This window comes from Talpa occidentalis, unplaced genomic scaffold, assembly GCF_014898055.3.
Source record: "Talpa occidentalis isolate TD23 unplaced genomic scaffold, MPIMG_talOcc4v2.1 talOcc4.7, whole genome shotgun sequence".
Lineage (NCBI taxonomy): Eukaryota > Metazoa > Chordata > Mammalia > Eulipotyphla > Talpidae > Talpa > Talpa occidentalis.
In genome coordinates, this window is record NW_023605083.1 from 126,558,018 (window position 1) to 126,584,706 (window position 26,689).

A 26,689-nucleotide genomic window follows, 5' to 3' on the forward strand; every position below is an offset into this window, starting at 1 on the left:
GAGAGAGACTAAAGGATGTTGCTGAAATTTGCACTTGAACCAGAACCAAATCTAAGAGTTAAGAGTTAAGTTTTCAGTGTTGTTAGCTTTGTCTCTGAGCTTCCTGGAAACCAAAGCAAAAAAGGAAAGAAACATAACAGGTCCCACTTGGACTACAAAGTCACCTGACGACAGAAATCAGTCTCAGCATCCTCTCAAACCACTTTGTCTCTCACACAGTTGACCTTCAATAAATTTGTGTGTATGAAACGAACCACTGAATCTTTAGCAACACATACTTTTATCACTGTTCACTTGTGGGTTTTAGATACATTATCCCACATAGAAGTTATAAGTTTGGCCGTACTTAGTGCCTCAAGGAAACGGATGGTAGGTACCAAGTCTTCACTATTTCTAAGCCAGTAACATTTTTCCATTTAGTGCATTGCATGTGACTCTTACTTTTACTTTCTTAGCACTGGCAGCCTCTCATTAAATAGAATATGAAACCTGCTGTCATATGTCACAAGCCTGACATATTATAATGAAAGGGGGAAACATTTGCTCAGATGCTTCAGTCATGCACATGTCTGGGGGAGGAAAAGGTTTTGATGAAACCAGTTTTCATAGGCACCAGTGAAGTCTAACCCACAAATTTAAATCTAGAGCTCTTAGGAAAAAAATAACAAATGAAAATTTCAAGTTCTATTAAAAGCATCTGCTAGTCTGTTTCACATACCTTAGTTTTGTAATATAACAGCTTAATTAACCTTCCTGGGGAAGATCCCTATCAGTGACTTTTAATCTTTCATGTTCATCACTATCGGCACCACTATAACCAACATCACCACCATCATCACCACCACCGCCGCTGCTGCTATCACCACCAATGTTACCATCACCACCAATATCATCACCACCACTATTGCCATCACCACCACTGCCATCAACAATACCATCTCCGTCACTACCACTACCATGAATTATAATGTGCTAAAAACAAACCCATGGATCTACATTGTAAAAACTTTGGAAACTGACCAGGCTTTAAATTTTATACAAGTTTTCTCTTATTATCTGCAACTAGCTGGAAGGCATATTCTAGATAAGTCAGAAACTGTCTTCAGGGATGGAGACTAGCAGTGTGCAATGTGAAGTCTGTGGGGGAGTGAAGGCTGCCAGAGGCAGGCAATCAATGAGGAAGCTTTTTGATGAGGATGTTTATATTTGAACAGACATCACTTCAAATGTCCTTTTAATCTGATGGATAAAATAATGGCAGGCACTTGGCGAGAGGTCATCCTGGCTTGAATTAGTTACCCTTATTCAAATATCTCTGAAATGTCCCACAGGTTTCTCTGAGGGTGTCCAATCATCTGTCTTTGGGGGCTGGCATCTGGGCTTTAAGAGTTGATGGAAAAGACTTTTTTTAAGTCCTCAAAACCCTTGGGGTGTGACTTCCTCTATCACCCAAAGCAGTGTGGCGCCTTCAAGCTGCTCCCTCTGAATACCAAGAGCAGGCCTGCTTTCACCATCTGACGTGCTCTCAGGATTATACTGTGAGCCACATGGGGTCTCCATGTCACCATGTACTGACAACATGAGCCGCACCAAAGACACTGCTCTCAGGGTGACACGGGATGTTTCCCCCTCAACTCTGTCATTTAAAATATTCCTGTTTCCAAATTTTGCGTTAACATGACAGTATCACCAGTTCATCTGCTCAGGGTGATTTTATGCAAGGTGGCGTCGCGACAATGATCACATCGGGCAGTGAGCACTGAGCAAGCCTCCCGCGGCCCTTCTCCGGATGCCCAGTTAGCATGGGGGCTCATCCTCAGCCTGTGATCTTAACGGTCTTATAGAATGTTTCCTGCCCTTGGACATACCAAAAAACTTCCATTTCCGGTGACAATTTTTTATCTTAATGTAATTTATTCTGAGGCATACCATTCATCTTTGCAGTTGGACTAACTTGTCAAGCCAGGTTTTCTTGCAGGAGGATTCTCGGGGGTCCTTTGCCCAGCATGATGCTCTGATTATCAAATGCAAAGCAACAAACTTTAAAAAATATACCCCACATAAATCTCCAAGAACAAGGCAATGGCTAAATAAGCCATAATATATTATTCTAGGGAACGCTACAGAGCAGTTAAATCAGATGGGCCCAATCTTTCTGTTAACCACACGGACAGAACACCAAGAAATACCACCTCATGGAAAGAGCAAGTCCCGGAATGAAACATAAACTCTCCTGACATTTATGTAAAAAAGCAGAATCAAAGATAACTCGCAGATGTAGAACAACGGCGCAGCTTTTCTCGAGATAGATCTAAACAAAAGAGCCTCTGGGGAAATGGAGAAACACGCTAGGTTCGGGATGCCAGGGAGAGGGGCCTTTAAACATTATCCGAAAAGGTTTAAGCTGAAAAATGAATTCATGCATTATCTATGCAATCTAAATTACCCCAATTCCTAGCTGAATAGATTTGGTTCTATTTCAGTGGGTTCATGAGATCCATTAGTGGGAGAGACTGCACCTGCTGAAGGAATTGGGGCACAACTGCCATAGCTGGTGATGAATGGGCTTTCTCTGCAGCTTCTCCAGCGTCTGCTGAGACAATGGTGTCCGTGTGAGATCACGGTACAGCTGTTTAGAACCAGCAGTCCATAAACCTGAAATCTTAATTAAAAGTTATATCATAACCAACATCTTCCGACTTTCTAATATATTTTACATGCTGCCTTCATCTCACAACATCAGTATTGTCAAGCTTTTGTGGGCATTGATCACACTTCTCAAATTCCAAAGGAATTTTTGATTTAGTAAGAAATGATATTAAAAAATGATATGAAATAAGATGTTTGATATAAAATCAAGCTCCCTGGAAGATCCCATTTTAGTCATAATTCCTACCCTCCCCAGCCCTTCTCTCTGGCAACCACTGATCTGTTTTCCAGTAGATAAAGATTTTTTTTTTAAGCACCAAAAAATGTGGGTGCTAATTAAAGATTTGGTGAGCTTCAATGTGATCGTTTGAAAGGAAAACAAAATAGTCCCGAATATAAACAGCATTTTAAGTATGTGAATCTCTGCCAGCTCTGAACAAAGTTATTTGACTCCTGCAAAACTTCAAGGCCAAGTCCTAGGGCCACTTAAGTACGGATTGGAGATCAATGTAGATGTATTTATTCAAGAGACTCCAAGATCCTATGGTCTTTGTTTAATAAGACAGGACTGGGTTGTTGTTTAAGTGAGGTGCCCTCAAAAAAATTGAGATGGTACAGGACAAAATTTGACACCTACTATCTGTAGCAGGTAGAGAGGAAGCCTGGGATGCTGAGTTGCTTTTTGTCATGGACTTAAGACAGCACCTTGTTCGAGAAGGCTGATTTTTTATGCCTCCGATAATGTTAGAAAATCCCCAGCAGCTGGTATTTGGTACAACGGGCTAAATACAACAAAGGCGGCAAAAGGTATATGTAGTCTTGTCCCCTTAGCTCCAAAGTCCAAAGAAAAAAATGCAGTTTTTCCTTTTTTGGCTACCTCTGGTCCCTAAATTATCCAGTCTGTGTATTCCTTCCAGTCAACAGCATTTTTTTCCTTATGACCTTAGGTTTTTCTTTTTTAATGGTAGCTTATAGTAAAATATTAATTATTGCAGTCACATTAATTTGCAATTGCTTATTCACATGTTCATTTTTGCAGATGAAATCTAAGAAAATTAGAAACTACAGTTAAGTAGAAAGGAAAATTATATATATATATTGCTGTTTCCAAAAAAAAAAGAACAGTTTGTCTTAAATCTTTCCATGTCATTAACCCGGAAACAGTAACATTTTCCTATATGATATTTGATCAGATGGAGGTCCCATACTCGATTTAACCAATCCCCAATTCCTGGGCATTTCAGTTATTTCCAAATTCATGATTATAAGTGCAACTACCATAAACGAACACTCACTGCACACAAGTCTCATAGAATCCTCAGGATAAGTGCCAGAAGTAGAAATCTTGGGCCAAAGGGATGAACACAAAATTTGACATTTAAAAGCTCTCCTTCCACTGTAAACCTGGGTCTGTTTTTGATCAAGCCTCTCCAGTTGTGCAGGGAGGCTGCTGAGCTTCCTGATAAGCTTGTAAGTCATCCATTTTCTATCTTGGCTAAACAGTGATATGTAACTCTTGGCTTTCACTTGATTTTTGTTAAGTGCAGCATTTGTCCTTGGGTTAGGATACCCCCCGTTTGCTCAGTGATTGCCAAGAACCTTCGAGAAGTGAGAGTTATATTCTTTCCAGCTGCAGCTCCTCTCTCCTCAAGGATGTACTGTTCTATTGCTATCTTTTAATTTCTTTTCTAAAACCAGAAATTAAGAAACAGTGAAGGTTCTATCTTTTTTTTTGGGGGGGGTGTTGGAAGGGGATAGTGACTCTCTAACCATTTGCCTCTGACAGCCAGTCTTTCTCACAAGGATGCAAGGGGTTTAGATTTACAGGTGTGACTGGATAAAAGATTCTTACACCTTGGCTTCTGCTCCTGCAAAGCTGTCACAGGTGCAGTTGTGGCATTCATTAGCATCAGTCTGTCCTGCACCACATTCTGCACTTCCCCTCATTTTTCTCCAAGCATGGCTATGTCTGGTTGTTGTGTACCTGGGCATCTAGAGCCTACACAGTGAGGGACAGAGGCCCTTCGTTTTTTCTCTTTCTCTTTTTAAACAATAGGAGGTAACACGAATGCCTTTTCCTCCAACTGTGACTTTAAATGCATCCTAAGATGTGCCTCCAGGAGCCCAAGCTAAAGAATGACAAAAATAGTACTTGTTCTGTCTCCCCCAGGACCACATCAGAGACCACCAATCAGGACTCTGAAATGACTAGCACCATTTGCTCAGCTCTTATGAAAATCTGAAGTTCGCTTTTTGGGTGGCAGAAACCTATGGCCATTTAAATTTTGTTTTCTGGGTTTTTAAGCAAAACAAATACCTAACCCAAATATCGAAGAACATGCTCATATTTCTGCCTGTAGCAAACAGCAGTGTTACCATGACGGCAGAAATCCAGTGCTGTTTGCTGGACGACTGTGCAGTCTTCAGTTTGCGGGGTAGGGTGGGTGGGGCTAGGGATTGCTGCCTGGAACCAGGGGCAGGGGTAGGGGCAGGGGCATGGCATTTTAATGCATTTCAGTAAATACCTTTAAGTGATATTTTGATTTGAGGATACAGAAACACTGCAACCACTGGCATTTTAAAAATTACTTTTTTCTTTGTTAACTAGTTCAACTTCAGCAAAAGTCAACATTGAAATGAAAAGGGGACATATAATAAAACGAAATGGCAGGTGGCTGCGGCCCATGTGACCAACTTATAGGCAGCCCCAGGCCCCGAGGATTCCACCCACATGCAGAGGATGGGGTAACATCCCCCTTTATCTGCTGCTGGAGGTGGAGAGGGGTGAAGGGGGGAGATCAACTTACAGAGTCCATCCCAGTTCTCAAAGGGCCTGAAATATTTCCTTTTAGCCTGTGACATGGCCATGGAAAGTCAAAGGATAGCCACCCGTTTAGAGACAAAGAAACTGGGACTCGAGAAAGTAAATGATTTAAACAAGATCAACAGTTGTTAAGTTGCAAAATCAGGCTTTTGATTTAGCCTTTGACTCAACTGATGGGTCTGCCTGCCTGTACGCTGAGCCAATGGGAGAGGATAGTCACATTACTGTGAAAGAAGCTCATTCTGTTATCAAGGAACGAAAGTGGACACAGAGCAGAAAGCCATTTTCTCTTGAGGACAGGAAAAAAGATAAAATGCAAAGAAGCAGTCTGTCATCACGTGGAAAGTAATGATAACGGCATCTTGCATCTTTGATAACGCTAGATTTCCTGTCCTATGATTGCAAATACATGCAAGGTGGAACAGAAAGACAGCTGCTACCCTTTAATTCCACTAGAGGGGAATAGAATGACATGGAGTCTTGCAAGTTAAGATTTTTTAAGACTGTCGCCGCTAGAGGAGAGAGGAACCCATAGTCCGAGCTGAACAGTAAAGCAGCCCCCTCCTTTACAACAGTCTACTCCAAAGAAGTTTAATCAGGCTGAAATTTGTTTCAGGCTCTGTGACATGTGCAACCCCAACATTCTTCTCTTTCTGGAAAGTGACTTTTCTATTATTCTTTGCCAAACCCACAGCATTTGACAGCCAACTCGATGTAATTTTGCAGAGAATCTAATTGGTATCCATAAGCAAAGGCATTCTATACAGATACAAATTTCAACAGGGAAGGTAGTTGGTGTATAAAGCAGCAAGGGAGACTTCCTCACCTCTAAAACAAGAGGACAGGTTTGATCATCAGACAAAGTCAGGAGCAGCTCAGTGTGGTCCAGTGATGGGGACGTTTCAGATCTGCACTGATGGGGTAACCACCGGCTACATGCTGGGCCCTGGAAATGTGGTCACTTCAAATGGCGAACTGAACTTTCAGACTGAACTTTCATTTAATTGTAATTCATTTAAATTGGCACCGGGAGCTGTGGTTACTGTGTTGGACAATGCAAATGATGACACCCTGTCCAGCCCAAGTTCCTTTCATCCTACTCTCCTTTAAAGGTACCACAGTGGGGGAGACAGCAGGAGAGAATTTGGGATTCTCTGCACATGACTCACCAAGCTGGACCGTGGACCCCATGCTGGACTGGGGGCAGGCGGGCCTCTCTCTCAAGCTGGTCCTAACCCATGTTGCTGCCCTGTTGAAGGCTGTATACATATATATCCCACCCCTATCCCAGTCTCTCGACCAGATCACCTTTACCATTCCCTGCCTGGCTGGCCTCATTCCTTTGCTTGAAACCCTGCTGCATGCTAAGTCCAGCCACAATCTGGCCCAATTTCATCTGCTCCCTTAGTTGCCTCTGGCCTGACCACCTCCTCTGACATTTCATTTCCTGAGAATGTGTGTCCCACATTAAAGTGAAACCATAGTCCTAGGGAAATATAACCACCCCAGGTCAAGTCTTAGTACAACTTGCTCGACAGTGCTTCAAGTTACCCTGTTATTTTGTCCTTGAGCACTGGATAAAAGATGTGAACCATCTTTTGGGGCACTGTCTTTGCTCTGCTGGGTGAAAATTTTGGTCATAAACATCTCTGTTCATAATTAGCTTTCCTCTGTTGTTGTTAATCTTATTTCTCAGATTACAGAGGCAGATGGCCATTGTTTGACTGCATGCAATTAACTACGGCCAACTTAGTATTCATGAGAAGTCTGCAAGCAGGCTGCTGATGTACTGTTATGATTGTTTTTAAACTTATTATTTAAGACTCTTTCCTTAATGTGGGCTGTGAATTCAGTAACAAACCCCTGCTTAGATTTAACCCAGCAAACACATCTGAACATCAGAAGTTATTTTGACAAAACCACACTCATTGCTGCAAATGAGATGTTTCTGATCACACCTGAAACTATTTGACTAGAGGCAGTATTAGTTCTTACCCTTACTTGCTGTTCTGTGAAGTTCCCATGATATTTTTCTAGGAAAACACATTAACACAAAAACCAGATCAGCCACAGGTATCTTTCCTTTTGAAAAGTACATCCTATTCCTCGATGACACATCTTTTTAGTGTTTTCAATGAACATTTGTCCCCAGAACTACAGACTTCACAAGGATATCTGGTGCTAATGGAGATGTGGAAAGGTTTCTACTTTCAAAATGGAGCAAGTGATCTTTCTGATTAATAAGTGGGAAAAATAGGTGGTATAACTTGAGAACAAATATTTAGAGCAAACAGCATCTTTAAGCATAAAGAACAGGAGGAAAATGGGGTGTGTAGGACATTGGAGAAATAAACATACTTTGAAATGCCTCAGTGGATAAAATCATGATTTTGATGAGGTTAAATAGAAACATTTAAAGTCACATCCAAGTCGCAAACTTACTATATATAAAAAAGCCATTTCATACATCACAAACAGCCATTTCTTAGGGGGCTCTGTTAGGTCCCTGAAGTCCACTGCCTAAAGATTTCATTGTCTGGGACAGAAATGTAAGGCAAAGAAGTGGGGGAGGGTATCCAGGGTCTCCTTTCTTGATCAGTATCAAGATCAGTGAGTTATGTCTCTGGAACTTTCAGTTCCTCTGTTGAAGACTATTAGGGGTTAATATTTGTTAAAAGCAGATGCATAAGCTAGGGCAAAGTCACAGACAGCATAGCTAAACTTGTGCTGATGAATGGATAAAGACTTATTTTTACTCCACAGCCAAAGGACAACCTCATCATGGAACTTCAGAGCTGAGTTATTTTCAGATGCTCCATGATAAAGTACATTTCAAGCTTCAAGTCTATTTTGTTAGCTGCATGAGAGATCTATTTCCCCTTACAAAATAGAGAATAATTAAGAGAGGTCTGGCAGAAATTGTAGCTCTCCAGGTACCGTGAATGTGGGCAGCTGACAGTGAAATCTCGGAACAGGACACAAGCTGTTCTCGCTGTCAATGGGCTGTAGGAGTATGTACTCACAGTCTGACTTCTTAGTATTACTCAATTTCCATTTGCTGGACATGAATTCCCGCCTGATGGCAGACATTATTAAGTCATTTGCCAAAAGTCCATTCCTCCTTTTCCTCTTAGAAGTAGATCTCTGGTTTTCGTTGGAATGACAGCAAGTCTAGCTAACAAAACACACTGTCCAGCTTCTCTTGCAGCTACAGTGGCCATGTGACATTATTCCAGCCAATCAGAGGTAAGCACTGTCTTCTGGCTATTTACTGGTCACTTCTCACAAAGCTGCATTTTCCTATCAGAGGTGTTTCCTGACTTCTTGTTGCTTCTTCTTTTTTCAGGTAGAATAGCTTTTTTAAAACCAAAGGCAATGTTTTTCTCTCTGGAAATGGAGCCTTTAGTAACTCTCTAAAAAGGGAGCAGGGTTTTTCATAATCTCAGAAAAACAGGCACCAGCGAACAGAGGATGACCAACAAGTGACTGAGCAGTCTTGTAACTCTATCATTTCACCAAGTTTCCACTGACCTGGAAGACAGCAGAATAGATACTTTCTCTTGTTGCTGGTTACATAACAGGGTGGAATCTGAATTCCCCACTGAAGAAGTACTGCCCTTGGAAAGTTGCTCGATCTGGTCTACATGGGGTACATGTTTATGGAATTGTGTTCTGCACGACCCCACTGTGGTCACTTAAAGGAACATATGACAATGTGGCTGACTTGAAATTTTTTAAATTATTCCACAAAGTCTGTTTTCTTCGATGTTTTGGGTTGTTCCTAAGTAACAACTACCCACATCTCAATCTAGCTCGCTCCATTACTTTCCAACCACATATTGGCGTTAGGAGAGCAAAGGAAAGGATAGCTTTAAAAACAAAACAAAACAAAACAACATAGCCTTCTGGACATCTAAAGTTGGCTTCACTGCTATCCTTCCCTCCCTGTCAAAGGTGAAAAAGAGGCTAAGATACCTGTTTAATGACGCTTTGCCTTGAGGCACTGAGTCAGGAAGAAAGAACGGACTGGTTTCAACACAGTCGAACTTGGCCTAAGCTGGTGGCTTTGATGAATTGCACAGCCTTGCCATCCCTCAAAGGCTTTTATTTCATGGATGAAGATAATCATATTCATTTGAGGGGCATATTATGCCCTTCTGTTGCATATACACACTAGACTTAATGGATATTTTTTAAAATTTCCCATGGGGAAAATAGGCCATGTGAAAGCGCCAGGCATTCAACTGTCACTTCCTCCCAGGGAAATGAAAAAGAAATAAAAAACAGTCCTACTTAGATGGAGCCAGCTATTGCTCTCACTGCTAAAAGCTCTTAATGCTTTTGCCTACACATTTGGCTTTTGGGCTTCCTCAAACCTACAGTCACTTGGAGCGTTGTTTTCTGCCAATTTAGAAGGGTTTACACAGATGACAGGAAGGAGGTAAAAGGAGAGCTGCTCCAATTTGTTCCTTCTGCAGCCTGCTCTCAGATTACTTCTGGAATCCAGCAGTTTTTGAGAGAGACTCAGGTAAAGCCATTCCAGGGACAAGACATTGCTATTGCCATATTGCAGTTACTCTCCTGATCCTTGGTCGTCCTCCAACTTAGAGTAACAAACTACCAAGAATTTTTTCCCGCCTAAAACCAAGGGCCCTACTTTCTCAGTTCTGAAGGAAGGGCATGTGATATTTGGAGCTAATTATGCTCCATGGAATCAATGCAACTTACATGGCTTCCCTCCCTTACCTAATCCAGGGAGAGTTTAAAGATTCTAGAATTAGTAAAAGAAAACTAAGATGATCAATGGCTGGATGAATACATGGATGGGTAGATGGGTGGATGGGTGGGTGGGTGGGAGGGTGAGTGGATGGATGGCAGGAAGGAAGGAGAGAAGGGAGGGAGGAATATAAGGAGGGAAGAAGTGAAGGCACAGAAACAATTTATCCTTGAATAAGAGGGATACAATCATGTTAGTTCTACTGTCCTCTAAATACTCTGCACAGGTCTGTGTCACTAACCTAGCCAAGGTCCCTATGGAATACAGACTGTAGTACAGAATGTCAGCATTTCCCAGAATATGAAATCACTTGAGTCAGATTGCTTCATAAAAGTTCATGAATAAAGTCTTAAATACTATGATCCCTCGTTTCTTGATATCTGCTACTTATCTGTGAGAGTCACAAAACTGCCCAATGCCCAGAAATTTCTCAGAACTGTACTTGGAAATAACTTAGCTATTTTTCTTAAATTACGATTTTTCAAGAAGTCGCACTCATAGGCCCCCAAATAGTTAATCTCTTTTATAAATGAAATACTTGTACATGTATATGGAGAGTTAGGACTGGACCTGACTGCTTGGGGAGGGGAAAAAAGGAACCGGGATGCATGAATAAGTAAATGAATGAGTGATCAAGTTTAAGAGAGGCAGTATCAACACTCCTAGGATAAGACTCATTTATTTAACAGCATACTAAAAGAATAATTACTTTTGACTGAAAAATGAATGTGGAATTTCTTCTGACCCGACTTGAATAGGTGACTATGCAGGGCTCACCAAACTTTCATGACACAATATGTTTCTGGCACCAGAAAGGTTTTTAAAAATTAGCCTGCTGCCACTCAATCTGATAAAAATCTCAATGTCAGCTCAAAACAATTAGTTTCTCTCATTGTAACATGAGAAATTCCTACTATAGTAGATAGTCATAAGAGTAATTTCTCAGAGTTTGTTATGTTACCTAGAAGAACTCCGCAAAGGCCTGGTGGTCATCAAAATAGCTTCATGTGCTGACCCAATTTCAATATGGTTTTGAGAAATAAGGGTAAATAAGGTGCCCCATCAGGAAGCTGTGGCCCAATCAGGAAGCTGCTCGTGATTCCATCCATATTTGGACCCAGGTTTTGGTAGCTGGAGGAGGATCTGCCTGTGCTGGTGGCCCCTGTTCATGTAAAATGCACCCAAATGGATGGAACAGGCCTTGGTGCATCATTACATTTGCTCTACCTTTGATCTTAGAGGCCCTGTAATCCTTTCCCCTTTGATATCAAGGTTGTTGGTGTAAGTCAGCTAACAACATGATGTCTGGTGGTGGAAGGACTAGGGCCTTCCTGAAGAACAAAGTCAGGCTTCAAAACAGTCAAGGAGCCGGGGGGACAAAGCCCAAGAACGAGCTTCCAAACATGAAGAGAAACAGCCCACCCCGATGTAGGTAGGGAGCTTGAAGCTGACCAGATCCCATGTGTAAAGCCCAGCCCATCATCCTGTCCCATCGGCTCTGAGATGAAACAGCTCCAGACATCGGCCTCCTCTGATCTTGGGTTCCTCACATTTTTCATTAGGAAGAGATTGAGAACATGTGCTAATGCATTTTGTGTCACTTTTCCAGAGGCTGAAGTTTATAAATGTTCTGTATTAATCAGAATTATAAATGAGGGACTTTTTTCGAGTATTATGTCCCTGTCTTAATTTCCCATCCAGCCACAAGAAAGTTACAATTCTTACTTCCATCAAGAAGATGACCCTGTCCCACTCTGTGGTAGCTTCTCTGGTCCTTGAGAGCTTCTACCCAGTCTCCTCCTTAGCTTCTTTGCCTTCCTCACGCCGTAACCTTCCAGCCACTCTGTCTTTTACTCCCAGATGGATCCCTCTGGAATATAAGCTTATGACACTCATCACCACTGGAACTAATTGTGTGCTGATGGATCAGAGCGAATCTTGTGTGATGGATCAGAGCTGATGGATCAGAGCAAAACCACCTTGGTGATGGGCTTTGGTGGCTGGCGACAGATGTGCCTGGGCCTACAGCCCAATTTCCACATGACCAAGAGGGGGAATCAGCCATCATGCCTTCTCTCTGTTCCCCCAGAGCATAGCACAGCACTTGGGGCCCAGAAGCAGCTCAAAACATACACAGAGTGACCAAATCAACACGAGTAAAGAAATCTCAGCACTCCGAAGGCTCATCAGCATTGCAACTCACTCATTCCACACTGGGGAAAGGACTTACTGAAAGACATTCAACTCTCGGTGCTGGGGCCAAGAAACCTAGTCCAGTGACTGGACGTATATGTTCTTTCCACTGTCAATATAAATTTGGAATAGCATGATTTAGAACATATTCCATGTGGTATACCATATAATGGAATATTATTTGGCCGTTAAAAGAACAAGCAACTGATACAGGCTGCAACTTGGATGCGTCTGGAAAACATGTAAATGAAGGAAGCCAGTTACAAAAGACCACACACTGTATGATTTCATTTCTGTGACGTGTCCAGAATAGACAAATCCATAGAGACAGAAAACATTAGGGCCTGGAGGAATGGAGAAGTGGAAGTAAATGCTACTAGAATTTCTTTGGGGGCATTAAAAATATTCAAAGACTATAGTGATATTTGCACAAATATATATAATAGTATATGAATATTCTGTGAATATATAATAGTAAAAATCACTGAACAGTATATTTTAAATAAGTAAAATTCATGATAAGTGAATTATAGCTCAACAAGTACATAAAAATAAATATGGACAATTGTGGTTTTAAAATATAGTGTGACCCACACAGCCACATGTGCTAAGTCCAGTTAATGTGTGGACATCTACATATTTTCATTTTTCATTTCATCCTTCCTAGGACTGGCACCCATCGACACCAGCAAGTAGCGGTTGCTAGAGCATGGACAGATGTTTGATTGGGCCCTCAGGAAGGAATATGAATTATTTTTTTTTAAAAAGTCTATTTTCCTTACTATCTGAACCTTGGATATGGGGCAGCAACAAAACCATCTTATATAAAATCTCTCTCTGCAAGTGCTGAGCTGTGCAAAATGTTGAGTGATAGTCCTTAGCTCTGGTTGTGTAAATAAAGCACTGGACATTCAAGACCAAGATGTTTAGAGGGACCTGGATCTCCACCCCCCACCCAGAGGTGCAGGAAGCAACCAGCTGACAGAGGGAAGGGATTTCACTCAACCTGGTCGGGCACAGTTCCAGGCCAGTCATGGAGGCTCTTCGTACCATGCTGTGAGGTTCTGGTTTCAACAGTTAGGGCTTGTGGATTTGCTTTAAAATGGAGGAAGTGCTAACAAACCTCTGCTTCATTCTCTTAGAGGATGCACAGGCCTGGAAGGACTAATGACTACAGTGGGGGATGATCAAAATGGAAGTGTAAATTATTCATTTTCTCTCAGGCGTGGAGTATAGACAGTTCTCTGTGCTCCTCTGAAGCAGGATGTTTTTATCCCAGCAACAGGGCTACATGTAGGGTTCACTTTCCAGATCAGCCCCTTAATCCCAAAGCGCTATCTACAGAGGCCAGCAGGAGAACCCCATCACAGCAGAGAAGCCAGGGTATCTCCGCAACACCCAGCCTTCTCCTCCTTAACAGAATCTCAGTTTAGTTAAACACACAGATCTGCAGCGAAAGAAAACATTTCTCCTGCAACTAAGTGAAACTCACATGAAAATTGAGTCTTAGGTAGAAGGGTTGAGACTCCCCTAAAAGCTGCTTAACAGGAGGCCATTCAACCAAGAGAAGTACCCTTCTGTGGCATGGAACACAAACACAAGGGCTGGAGCTGCAGCTGCTATTCTGGAGTAGAGGGGACTGTGCATGAAACTTGGGGTTCAGATGGGGGAGCAGACACAGACGATGGTTCCTGATGCCCACACAGCTGTTCCAAAGCCCTGGCCTACTCCCCGACACATCCCTTTACATGAGACAGAAACACATGCTGTTATTGAACCAGGGAGTTTTCTGTTGTATAAGTTTGCATGCAATTCTTAACTGAATAGCTACGTCTACATGATAAACTGGGCTCTCTGCAATACATCTACCCCTAAGGTGCTGTTGGCAAATAACAGCACCCAAAGTGCCTTGTACATATGATGGAAGTGGTGTGACTGCCCTGTCCCAGCAGAAAGGAGGAGGAAGCTCTCTCTGCCCAGAGCCCCTCTAAAGGTTATGTTAGAGGGAGCTGCTTTTGATCAGAGTGGTATATGTGTGTCTTGCCATGAGACTTCACTTTCTAAACTCCCCCACCCCTTTTTTCCCCCCAGAGTAAATCCATATTATGGAGACATAATTGGTTGCTTTTTGTTCGAAGTCAACAATGTCTCCCCTACTCCCCAAATTCATGTCCACCCATAACCCCAGGGTGAGACCTTATTCAGAAGCAGGGTCTGTGCTGATGTAACTAGCTAAACTAAGTGAGGTCCTACTGGACAAGGGTGGGAGCTGAGTCCGGTGTACTCATAAGAAGGGAAGGGAACACAGGGACCCCGAGAGAGGAGAGGACAGCAGCAGAGATTGGAGTGATGTCGCTACAAGCTGGGAGCTAGTGACAAGCAAGGCAGGGTTGCTTTCTAGAGCCTTCGGCAAGAGCATGGCCCTGTCAAGCCTTTATTTTGGATGTCGCCTTGATTCTTAGGACTGTGAGAGAATAAAATATTTCTGTTGTTGTAAGCTACCAGTCCACGGTCATTTGCTAGAACATCCCTGGGAAACTGATACAGTTTGGAAACAGATTTAGAATATCAAGGAGCTTTGTCTAATGAAAGTAATTATCATACTGAGATCCATTTTTGGTGCATCTGAAAAATATTCTCTTAAGTCGATTGCTATGCATTTGGCCTCTGGTCTTTGCTTCTCATCATCACTGCTGTTCTGTCCTGGCTGACAGGAGCCACTCCAGGCTCCAGGGTTCTGGCTGGGAACTCTAATAGATGGTCAGAGTTTTACTTCATCTGTTGGCGCCGTGCTAGTTACCGAGGTGAGAAAGTCGGCTGTTGTATGTCAGATACACCAATAAACAACTGCTAATTAGATTTTGGAATAAGATTTGATTTTATCCTGGAAATAGAAGCCATCCTTGCACACAACTGCAACTACTATATATTTGCCTAATTCTAGACTTAATGTTCTATTCTTCTGAAATTAACATAATCAAGTTTAGTATACTTATGTTCAGAATCTCAAATGAATAAACATGACTTTATACATACTCCATAGTTTTACAAGTCTGTGATGGAGAAACCCAATTATGGTAATTTAAAGACAGAAACGATAATTTCCTTCAACTGTCTGCAAGAAAAAAAAGGTTTTCTTCTCCTGGAAATATTCACAATAACGCAAATGAGATACTTAGTTTTCGAGTTTCCACACAACTTAGCTAAAAACAAAAGCCTCCCACAGAGTCAGCGAAATATTGTGGACAGACTATATGGTCTTTGAATTTATATAATATGAGAAATTCACAAATATCATAGGGCTCAAGGTAAAATAGTTATCCCCATTAACTCAGTCTATCCCAACAGGCCATGGAATGATGGAGGATTCCATGTGTGTGCTGTATTTAATGCGTCTGTATCATTGATGTCAGACCTCTCCAACTACCAGAAGTTTCCCTAAAATCAGGTTACATGCAAAATATATTGTAAACAATCAAACTGTTTATAATGTCTCTTTGGTATGTGAAATATTTGCCATTTTCCATCTCTCTATTTATACCTTCAGATACACTAAAACCAGTACCTTTACCACTCAACACTAAAAAGATCAATAACCAAATTACAAAATGGACCAAAGATTTGAATCAACATTTCTCCAAAGGAGACATGCAGTGAACAATAAACACAAGAAAAGAGGTTAAACATCATTTGGCATTAAGGAAATGGTTGATGAAAACCATTTCACTGTGAGATACCATGAGATGCCATTTCATGCCCACTAGAAGGATGGGGTCAAGCAGCTCTGTAAAACAGATTAGGTGGCTGGCAAGGAATTGGAGAAACAAGAAGCCTCCTAGGTTGATGGTGGGACTAAAAAATGAGGCATCCACTTCAGAAAGCTGTTTGGAAAGTTCTTCAAAATGCTAAAGATAAAGTTATGGCATAAAGCTAACAACTCAGCCCCAGGCAAAGACCCAAGAAAACTGAAAACACATATCCACACCAGACCGAAGTGCTTTTGCCTGGTTATCAGGATCACTTGAGCAGCTTAATAAAAATCTCTTCATTATGGTAAAGTTCAAACAGGCAAAAAGTGGATATAGCAGAATGGATCCCAGAGAACCTATTACCAGCTAAAAATAATCACGTCTCGCCTTGTTTCTTTTAGTGAGAAAGTAGACTGTTTCTATTTGGCAGTTGTCTTGGAGGTTAGGGAATACTCAAATATTTTCCATATAAATTAATAGGAATAGCATGTTCAGAGCCCAAAAGTAGCCTACCAAATCATACCATACAGCAACATTCTACTTTCCAATAGCAGAGGGAGACTGTATACCCCTACACTCTTCCAGCCTCCTTCCAATCCTGCCAGAGAGCTTTGCATAAACACAGATTCCTGGGGCAGACCCTGTAGGTGTCTGATTCATCAGATCTATAATGAAACTAGAGAACTGCTGTTTCTCCTAAAGGGTTAGGTTTGGTTAACCTAATCAAAGTGTCCATTAACAGCTTGGAGGACCTCTGAATTTTCAGCAACAAATTTTATCAGCACAGGATGTATGAAGCAACACTGCAATAAGTTCATGAAGCAATGAAAATATATTTTGTGTGCAATATATATACTTTAGCATACATTAAGCCACTGGTGAAGATGCTATTACTTGTTTAAATTTAAGTGTGAGCCTGGACCCTCAGTAAAGAAACCTCCTATTCCATAGGATGTATTAGAATGTTCCTGAACATTCTAGAATTTAAAGCACAAATACAGATTATTCTAAGTGCTTGCTGAGATCTAGAATGAAATTTACCCCCAACAAAGTGAAGATTAAGCAGGTAGGAAATATCAGGCAACACTCAGACTTCAAAATTAAACTGACTGATGTGCTTCAATACATTCTGAGATCAACTGCTTGAAATCAGTGCCAACATGTGGATGAAATAATTGGCACCATCACTGAAGCTCGAATGTGTATTCCACACTTGGAAGGTTCTTGGTAAATATTTTTGTCTTTGACAATTTTATCTTTAAGATAATTCTCTATGACTATCTGAGCTTTCAAATTAATCCAACTTTTTGACAGAGTCTTGTTTGGAAGAATCTATCCAGATCTTACAGGCAGTTGCATTCAAAAGCATATTTTCAGCTTCTGGATGGTGACAAGAAGTGCCTTAGCAAGCAAAACTTCGTGCAACATCTTGCTCTGAGACCACAAAATCCAAAATCCTGAAAATGGAAAGAACTTCAGGGATTATGTTGATAATTGATAATGGATAATAGCTCTTCAAATTGATAACTGATAAAAGATAATAGATTAATAATAGATAATAAATTGATAATTGATAATAATTATTGATAATAGATCTTCATGCTTTAAAATGTTGCTTTTGGTTTCTTTTAACTAGAAGTCTACACAATCCAAATGACAACCTATGTTGAATTAAATATAAATCCAGAAGTGAGACCTGTGACATCCCAAGCCAACCTGCACCTGAAGACCAGACTTTATGTGCTCAGAAATACAGGCTGCATGTGAGGCTGAGCCTAGAAATGTAGTGAACGTTTTGAGCAAATACACCTAGAAAGCACCCTGTGTTGGCAAAGGAAACAGATGTTGCCCTAAGAAAGAAAAACTAACTTTTAAGAGAGTTTGATCAGAATTCCTTGGGATCAATGCCAACACACACAGGAAGAGAAAAGGACACGGTTTGTTTTCTAAACTGAACCTCAACAAGAAATCTTTTGTTAAAAATTAAATATGAAAGACAGATTTTTTTTTTTTTTGACAGAGGGTCTGGTATAAGCCAATCATGCCTTCCTCGAAAAGGAGACACATTAAAAAAATAATTTCACAGCTTTATTGCAATAAAGTCTGTACTTAATAATTACACGCCTGGCTCTTTCCCACAGAATTATACAAATTGGAGAAGCAAGAGATCCTTTGACCCCAGAGTGGTGTGGCAAAAGTAGAATTAGTCCATGGTGTCTTAAGCACATTTTTCTCATAAGATAATATGCCTGATTAATATTTTAATTTGAAAGCCAGTCAAGTAAACCTTTGTCTTTGGTTTATTACTGATTGAAATAATCTGCATAAAGTTAGTAAATATTCTAAGGAACTGAACACTTAGAAATAGCCTTAAAAATGTTTTAGAGTTTGAAAGTTAACTGCATTATAAGATAAGAGAAAAAGTCCCAGAATCCCACCTCCACAACTCAGCGACTGTGCCCATTTTTCAGCCGTTTGCCTTTTGGTAATTTTAAACACGTCTTTTTGTAACATTGCACTTGAACACATTAAAATCTTTTCCTTTTATTTAATAGTAGATGGATTTAGTCATGTTGCCATGCTTTTAGAATAACTTCTAAATGCAAGCATGAATAAGCCATAATTTGCATCATTCTTCTTTCCTTATTGGAAGTTAACATTTCAAGGGACAGATTCATGCATGTAACTCTTCATAGTTTTATCTTCTTTTCTTAGAGGTGATTTTTTTGGTTAATTTTTAAGATTCTATTTATTTTTGATAGATTAACTGGGGTGTAGGCCAGAGATGTGGGGGGTGAGAGGATTCACCAGAGACAGAGTGGGGAGCAGAACAGGCAGATCTACTGAAATACACTCCTGGGGGGAGCAGCAGGTGAGACAGGAGAGGTCTGCTGCGCCATGTGGGTTAGTTGCCTGGCTGGGGATCAAACTCAGGCCATGGCAGTGATAGCACTGAGACATAACTCCTAGGCCACCAAAGAAGTCCCTTAGAGGTGATTTCTAGAAGTAGAATTGTCACAAATATTTCAGAGCTTTTGATTTATCTATCTGTCTTCTGTCTGTCTGTCTATATATCTATCTGCCTACCTACCTACACTGACACAACTTTCCAAGAGCAGTACCAATTTATAAAGCTACCTGAAACATAGAGAAATATTGCTTTGATAGACTCCCTCTACAACCTATTGCATTTTTAAAATTGTGCTAATGTGTGAGAAATGATTCATTTTCTAACTTTAACATCTTGGCCAGTGTACCAGAACATTTCTATTTGTCTGTTAATTCAACTCCCTCTGTTGTAAGCCCTCTTTTTGAATTCTTTTGCCAAGTTATCTACCGGGGTCCTTATACATTTTTATGAGCCCTGCACTAGACCTTGACTACTGTCCTCCCAGTTTTTCCTTGGTTTAACTTCATTATATTACCCTTTAATATCTCAAGTTTATTCTTCTACATGACTGATGAGCTTATTCCAGATATTTACAGAAAAATCTTTCACTTTCTTTTGATAAGTGGCAGTTCAATTTAAGCAACAATAATGAAATTTAGTAACATTGTTTCTATTTTTGTTTTAAATAAGGTGAACCACCATGCTTGGAAAAATTTGGGTGGCAGAGAAAGAAAAGACCAGAACCTAATCACTATTAATTGATGCCACAAACTGACAACTGCACGTATATCTTCATGCATGTATGTGTGTGCACATACATCAGGTACACAGAGATGGATCTGTGGCTATGTCCATAAGCATACACATATGATATATAAGTATTTTGAATAGAAGGAAAATATTTTGAGGACAAGTAAAAACCTGAGTTGTCAGACATGGTCTGGGCATGATCAATAAAATTAAAACAAATTGGTGGTGAGATGGAGAAACTCAAGGCTGTCTGATCTCAGTGTCTGCATCGTGTTAATTCACTTTTGTTATTTGTCTAGATATTTAGCTTAAATATATCTGTGTTCCTCTTTTGTCTTAATTTCCTTTACAGTAGGGGACAATAGGATGTCAACATTCATTGGTTGATTCAAATATTTGTTGAGCACCTGCTATGTGACAGTTAGAAAACAAGTCCAACGAGAAGTCTGCATCGTCAAACATCCCTCCACAGTGATGCCCTCTCCTGTGCCCTTGCACAGGATGGCATGAGAGTGACTTGTAATGTGGGAAGTCAAGGCGACCAGGAGACCAAAAAGCAGCCACTAAGTATTACTGGGCCATGCTGTGGGGCAGAGGACCCAGTAGGTGGGATAGTTTTTCAGACCTTTCACCATGAGGCCCCTTTTCTCTGTGTCCCTGCCACTGGGCACTCAGCCCATCTCCCAAATCCATGAGGCCATTTTGTTCTGTTACAGGTGTCCTTGACCTTATCCTCTACCCCAGCCCTAGAACTGCTGGGCATCTGTTAAATGAATGAGTGAGTCCCTGAAAAATGCTGAAGGATTCTACTTTTTAAAATGAAATCCAACTAGCTTGCCAATCTCATCCAAGACAAATCCACATGGACTCACACAACCTCTGGACACATGCCAGTAACTGCCTCAGTGGTGAGAACCCATTGGTGGAAACTCAGTGCACTTGGCCAGGGGGATAAAGGGCTGGTGGCTGGGGACACTGTTCAGTGGGGACAGAAAGATGGTGCAAAGAATCCCAGTGAGGTAGCATAACTCTGGAGTAGAGTGTGGATTTTTAAGGGCTGGGAGTGCAGGTAGGAAGGAATCGAAAGAGTTCTAACCCAGCTATGTCAGCTCAGAGTATGTGGCCATGATGTGCTGCAAAGACTGAGTGTGATACCCGGGAGCACAACAGCAGCGCCCATGTAGTTTACCACTTGGAGGCCTCAGTGGGCTCTAGAATGCTCTAGAACGATCAGGTCACATCCAGCCAGTGCTCTAGAATCATCAGGTCACATCACATCCAGCCAGTGCTCCCTGCTTGCAGGAAGGAGCTCTTTAAAGGGCTCCTGAAAGTCCATCTGAAGGGATTCTTCAGAGCCCCAGGGAACATGTAGATGAATGGAAAAGGAAAACATTGAAAGTGAATGACTTTGATAATTAGCATTGCTTCTCTGATTCTTGCTTCGCATCATTAAACACTAATATAGCAACCCCTACAAGTCCCCACGGTGAAACAGGAGCACAGAGACTATGTTCCAAAAGCATGCGCTGGATCAGGCTTTTGTAATTCCACATCAGCTCATACAATTAGAGAGGGCTGTTGAGACAGGCAGGGGCATTCATTCGTTTTTGAAAAAATAGATACAGCATTATTGGGCTACAATTCACAGACTATACAACTCATCCATTTTAAGTGCAGAATTCAATCATTTTTAGTACAGAGAGAGGCAACCATCACCACAATCGATTTTAAAACATTTTCATCACTTCGAAAAGAAACCCAAACTCTCTGTTTGCTCTTCATTTTCCTTAGATCATCTTTCCTGGCCTAGACATCCCTAATCTACTTTCTTTTACCTCTTCTGGATGTTCCATTTATTTTATTTTTTTTAAGATTTATTTATGCATACAAGAACAGGGGTACAGGCCAGAGGTACGGGGTGGGGGGTGAGAGGATTCACTAGAGACAGAGTAGGGAGCAGAACAGGCAGACTGACTGAAATACACTGCTGAGGGGAGCAGCAGGCGAGACAGGAGAGGTCAGCTCGCTGGCTGGGGATGGAACTCGTACTGCAGTGGCTGGTGATAGCCTGATAGTGCTGTCTTTAACCCCTGCGCCACCAGGGAGGCCTCTAGTGACTGATCTTGTAAGAGAAAGAAGAAGGAGATTTTGGGAAGTCTTAACAACTAGAGTGTCTAGACAACCCTAGAAGCACAAAGACTGGCAGGTGCAACTAGAGGCCACGGCTCACTGGTGACCAGCAACATAGAGACAGAGATGGCGCAGAAGGAACCAACACAGACACAGAGCTGTGAGGGGACGCACTGCTGGTGTTTTCTGTCACCAGTCGTGGTAATTTGTTATGGGGTTCCAGGAAACTAATCCAGATATTAATTAACCCCACCCCCAGAGTATTTATAAAGGTTTCTATCTTGGCTCTGGAAGTCCATGACACCACATGAAGGATGGGATTTTGCATCAGAGTGTAAGATGTCAGTGCTCTGCTGTGGAGAGAAGCAGGGGTTCGTTTAAAATTTATTTAACCTCCCTGGGAATTGGAAGATGTGTTTTGAATGTGGGGGTTTAAACTGTAATTGTGTTGGGGGGGGGGAACCACACACTATCAACAGATGTAATTTTTTATCATTTTCCAGAATGTTCCAGATAGTAAGACGCTAACTCAGTGCCTGAGTTTGCCCTTCATTCATGTCACTCAGGCCGTTGTCAGAAGAAAGAGAGAGATTCTGGAAATTTCTTGCTGAACTAAAAATAAGGAAGCCATCTGGGAGAGTAATCTACTGCTTTGTTCGTTTTGTTGAGCACCATCAATCAGGAGCCAAGGGTTGACAAATACAGGCTGCAGGACCCACAGTCATCCAACCTCCCACCAAGGGCCACAGACCGGGTGTCATCGCAATCACCGGTGACGACGTCAGGCCTGGGGACCCAAGGTCTTCCTTTGGGGGAAACTGCTATGTGGGACAGACACACCCTCACATGACCATGCCTTCGAAGGATAGCAAGTACCTAATAAGGTACTTATAGCAACTTTTAAAAATGTTCTTAGTTAGAAAAATTAGAAGTGGACCATGGTAATTATCAAAATGATGAAAAATGTTTTCTAGGCCATGAACCCCCTAAATCTAGGACCACAGACCCTCAAACCCTAACATTTTATGATGCACAAAGATAAACTGAGCAAAGTATCAGGGAGGATTTAAAAAAGCACATTCACCAGAGATGACAGCTCCTGGGTGATCTGGTCATGCCCAGGCTCACCCACCCTCCTCAGAGAGCCCAGTACCAGGCTCCCCTACTAGGGAAGGATCCCCAGACCGGGCCCACCAGGGAGCAGCCCTAGTACCAGGCCCACCAGGGAGGGAGCCCTGCACACAGGCTCCCCAGGGCACTTGACTGAGCTGTCAAGACACAGCTTCTTTCATTTTCCCGTAGCAGCAAACCAGCTTTCTTCAAACCTTACACAGAAAAAGCAAATCCTTGTGGCCCATAATTAAATCCCCAAAGCAGGCACTTGCACTAGGAAGGAGCTATTTATGAATTTCCAGAATGATGAATGACAACTCTGTCTTAGAAGAAGAAACTTAATTTTCAGTTGCTTTTAAACTGTTGGGGGAAAGATTTTTTTTTTCCTAATTGTTTTCTTATGAGGATTAACAACCTGGAAAAACCATCAATAATCAAATTGTTTCTAAAACTTACATATACTGAGCATTTGTTATACCAGATACTGAACAAAGCACTTTATATTAGATGCCTCATTCCCTTTGCTTCTCCTGAGGACTCGATGATCATCCTAATTTGATAAGATACAGAAAGCACAGCATGGGGAGGAGGGAGATGCAGTCACTGTCCAGCACAGAGCTGGGAAGGGCTGGAGCTGGGACTTGAACTAGGGTCGTGTGAGAGCGGACCTGTATTCTCCCCACTGGGGTGAGAGGGTAAGTCTCAGCCCCACACCAGGGCCTGCAGCTGCCTGCTCTCCCGTCCAGGTCTCATTTCAGGACCCACCTCGCCGATGTCCCAGGGGAGCTGTTCCTTGCTGCCGCCCTTGCACACCGGGGCAACAGCATGTGTTTGGGGCTTGGCACACAGAGAGCCACCTGTCCATTCTTCCTCTGACTTGAGTCTCACCTCTGTGAGTTAGATAAGGTAGTGTCTCCATTATCCCTGATTGGCGGCAGTGGAAACCAAATTCCAAAAGTTACACGATTCACCTGAGTACAGGTGGGGCAGTGCTTTTGCCCAGGTAAGCACTTCAGAGCATTTAGACAGAAAATGTGTGGCGAAGGAGTCGTGTGCATCATCCCAAGGGAAACTGCTGCTGGGTCCTCCCTTCACTGAGGCCAGCCTCCTGCCTCCCAACGATGCCCCCTCCGTCCTGAGTCTGCTCTACTGCCTCTGGAGGGCCAACCATGAGCTCGTAGACCATCTCAATCACCTCCGTGTCCCCAAGTCGCAGAACATGCTGGCACATGCCTCATTCGAGGTCCTTTAAAGGAGTGAACAGACAACCGCCCTTCCCCACATTCCATGAGACAATTTGGGGTTATGTACCAACAAAAACACCTAAATACTCACAAATATCAAAGGCTCACCTCAAGACTGCTTCTTACAGTTTTTTTTTTTTAAAGGAAAGTACTAACTTATCCAATAATGAGCGATCCTCCAAAATCTCCAAGATACAAAGATACTAGATACCCTGCATGCAGTGTCCACACTGTGGGAATACATCCATCGATCTAGAGAGTTCCGAGAGAGTAAGTGAAGATTGTATAACTTAAGACATTAAGTACTTTACAGTTCTTTCTGTGTGTGTCTGAGCATTGTGTATTAAGATGTGCGGGAGAGACGTAGCAGGACATATCTGTGTATGTGCACCTGTCTTATGTGGGTAGAATTAATTATGCTTTTTAGTGCTGTTGGTAATGAGCGTGGATTGCATCTGTTTTATGACAAACATGCCTCCCCTTTGGGAGGGTGGGAGCGACTCACCTGGGAGCTGGTAGGAGTCGGGGGTCTCAGGACTGTAGGACCCCAGGACCTAAAAGTGGCCAGGGTCATGCTCAGCTGGGGCTTGGGCATTTCTCACCCAAGTCCCCAACAAACCATGAGCCTGGAGAGTGACCCTGAACAAAGGCACATTCCTGGAAGTGATACTTTGGAAAAACAAAGCAAAATGAAAGCAAAGCTCAGCATGAAAAAAATTACGAGAGCCTAATGACATCCCAATCAGCGGGAACACAAGGCTGTGTTAACTCAACACCCTGAACTCGTCTCAGAGAAGGAACAGACAGACCCTTTCACAAATGCTTCTCTTAGAGGTTAAATTACTCTTCCCCCTTCCTTGTTTGTCTTTCATAAAAATATTTCCCTGAGAGCATCACAGAGCAGAAGAAGACACCACCATCTCCCATCAAAGAAGAGATGAGTATCCAGAAGATGTACAGAATTTCTTCCTATCAGTAAAAAAAGACCCTTTCTCCTCACATGCCTGAGAGAGGGAGTGGAAATATGCCAAGGATATAAAGGGCTCATGGGTTGATTTGGCTTTTGGCCTCCAGAACTGGAAGCAAATAAATTTCTGTTGTGGTTGAAGCTGCCCAGTTTGTGGTGACTTGTTATGGCAGCCACAGGAAATCAATCAACATGTACCTCACAGATTTGCTGGAAGCCAATGAATGAAGAACACCGAGGTGAGGAGGGATGAAGAGCTCATGGGCAAACATGTTTTTGCCTTTCCACCCACCCAATGGGCTTCTGCTCTGAACTCAAACCAAGTCAACCAGAGAAGCTAACAGCCCGAAATGCCAGCTCCCTGAGAATATATACCAGTAGCTTCTTCAGGCTTTAGGATGTGGGTTTAATTTTATGACCTGAGCCTCTGCACTCAGAGTTGCAGTGAAGACCATTTATTTTGGAGTTTACAGCAGCTTCGGATTATTCCCTGTCTCCCATCATTTAGAGACAAACCCATCTTTACCAAATAAAAACACTTATCATCCATAATCACGTTACCCTAACAGTTATTTTTTCATCTTGGAAAAATCACACAGAATTTTCCTAGGCTCGGGCCTCCCCAGTGGTGCAGCGGTTAAGCGCTGGGTTGTGAAGCTGCCCATAGCCTCTGCAGCACCAGTTCGATCCCCGGCCGCCAGGCGAGGATCCCACATGGCGCTCAGACCTCTCCTGCCTCCCGCTGCTCCCCTCAGCAGTGTGTTTCGTCAGTCTGTCTGTTCTGCTCCCTGCTCTGGCTCTGGTGAATTCTCTCACCCTCCCACACTTCTGACTGGACCCAGTGCTTGTATAAATAAATAAATCTTTAAAAAATTTTTTTTCCTAGGCTCCTAACTTGGCAGTGATACCTTTATTTATTTTTTTTTGGGGGGGGTCACTAAACTAAACATTAAGCCAGGAATTGTTTGATTTCCACCAAAGATATGTAAAGAGGAGCCCTATGATTCTTGGAGAATGTTTCCCCAAAGGAAACTGAACATTAACTGTGACTTCCTTCAGGATGTCACTTTGAGTCTCAGAGGAATAAATTCACTTTGCACAGTACTTAAGATTTTATCATTCATTCTTAACCCCTGCATTTTAGTATGTTTATGAGTCCCCACACAGAAAAAGGCCAGGGCAGGAGTTATTAAAAATAAAATGAGCTATAACAGAAAATTGTCAAAGTCCTAAAATAATAATTGTGAGATTTTTTCCCAAAAAAAACTATCATTTAATATCTATAGGTCATACATAGTCCCCGATGTCACAGTGGTGTGACAGTGACATGCATTCAGTAGAAACCACAGTTTGCATTTTGCGCGAGGACATTCAGTTTATCACCACTGGAACTATTCAATATT

The 26,689-nt window shown here is 42.0% G+C and overlaps 1 protein-coding gene and 1 long non-coding RNA gene across 2 annotated transcripts in view; one reads left to right on the plus strand and one right to left on the minus strand.

Annotated features, from left to right (window-relative positions):
* The window catches only part of PRKCA (protein kinase C alpha), a 339,371-nt gene that overhangs the window by 118,952 nt on the left and 193,730 nt on the right, over window positions 1-26,689 (minus strand). The window lies entirely within an intron of this gene.
* Window positions 20,617-24,863, plus strand: LOC129144911 (uncharacterized). Its single transcript, XR_008549723.1, has 3 exons — window positions 20,617-20,740; window positions 22,466-22,846; window positions 24,464-24,863. It is a non-coding gene; the product is annotated as an uncharacterized LOC129144911 (long non-coding RNA).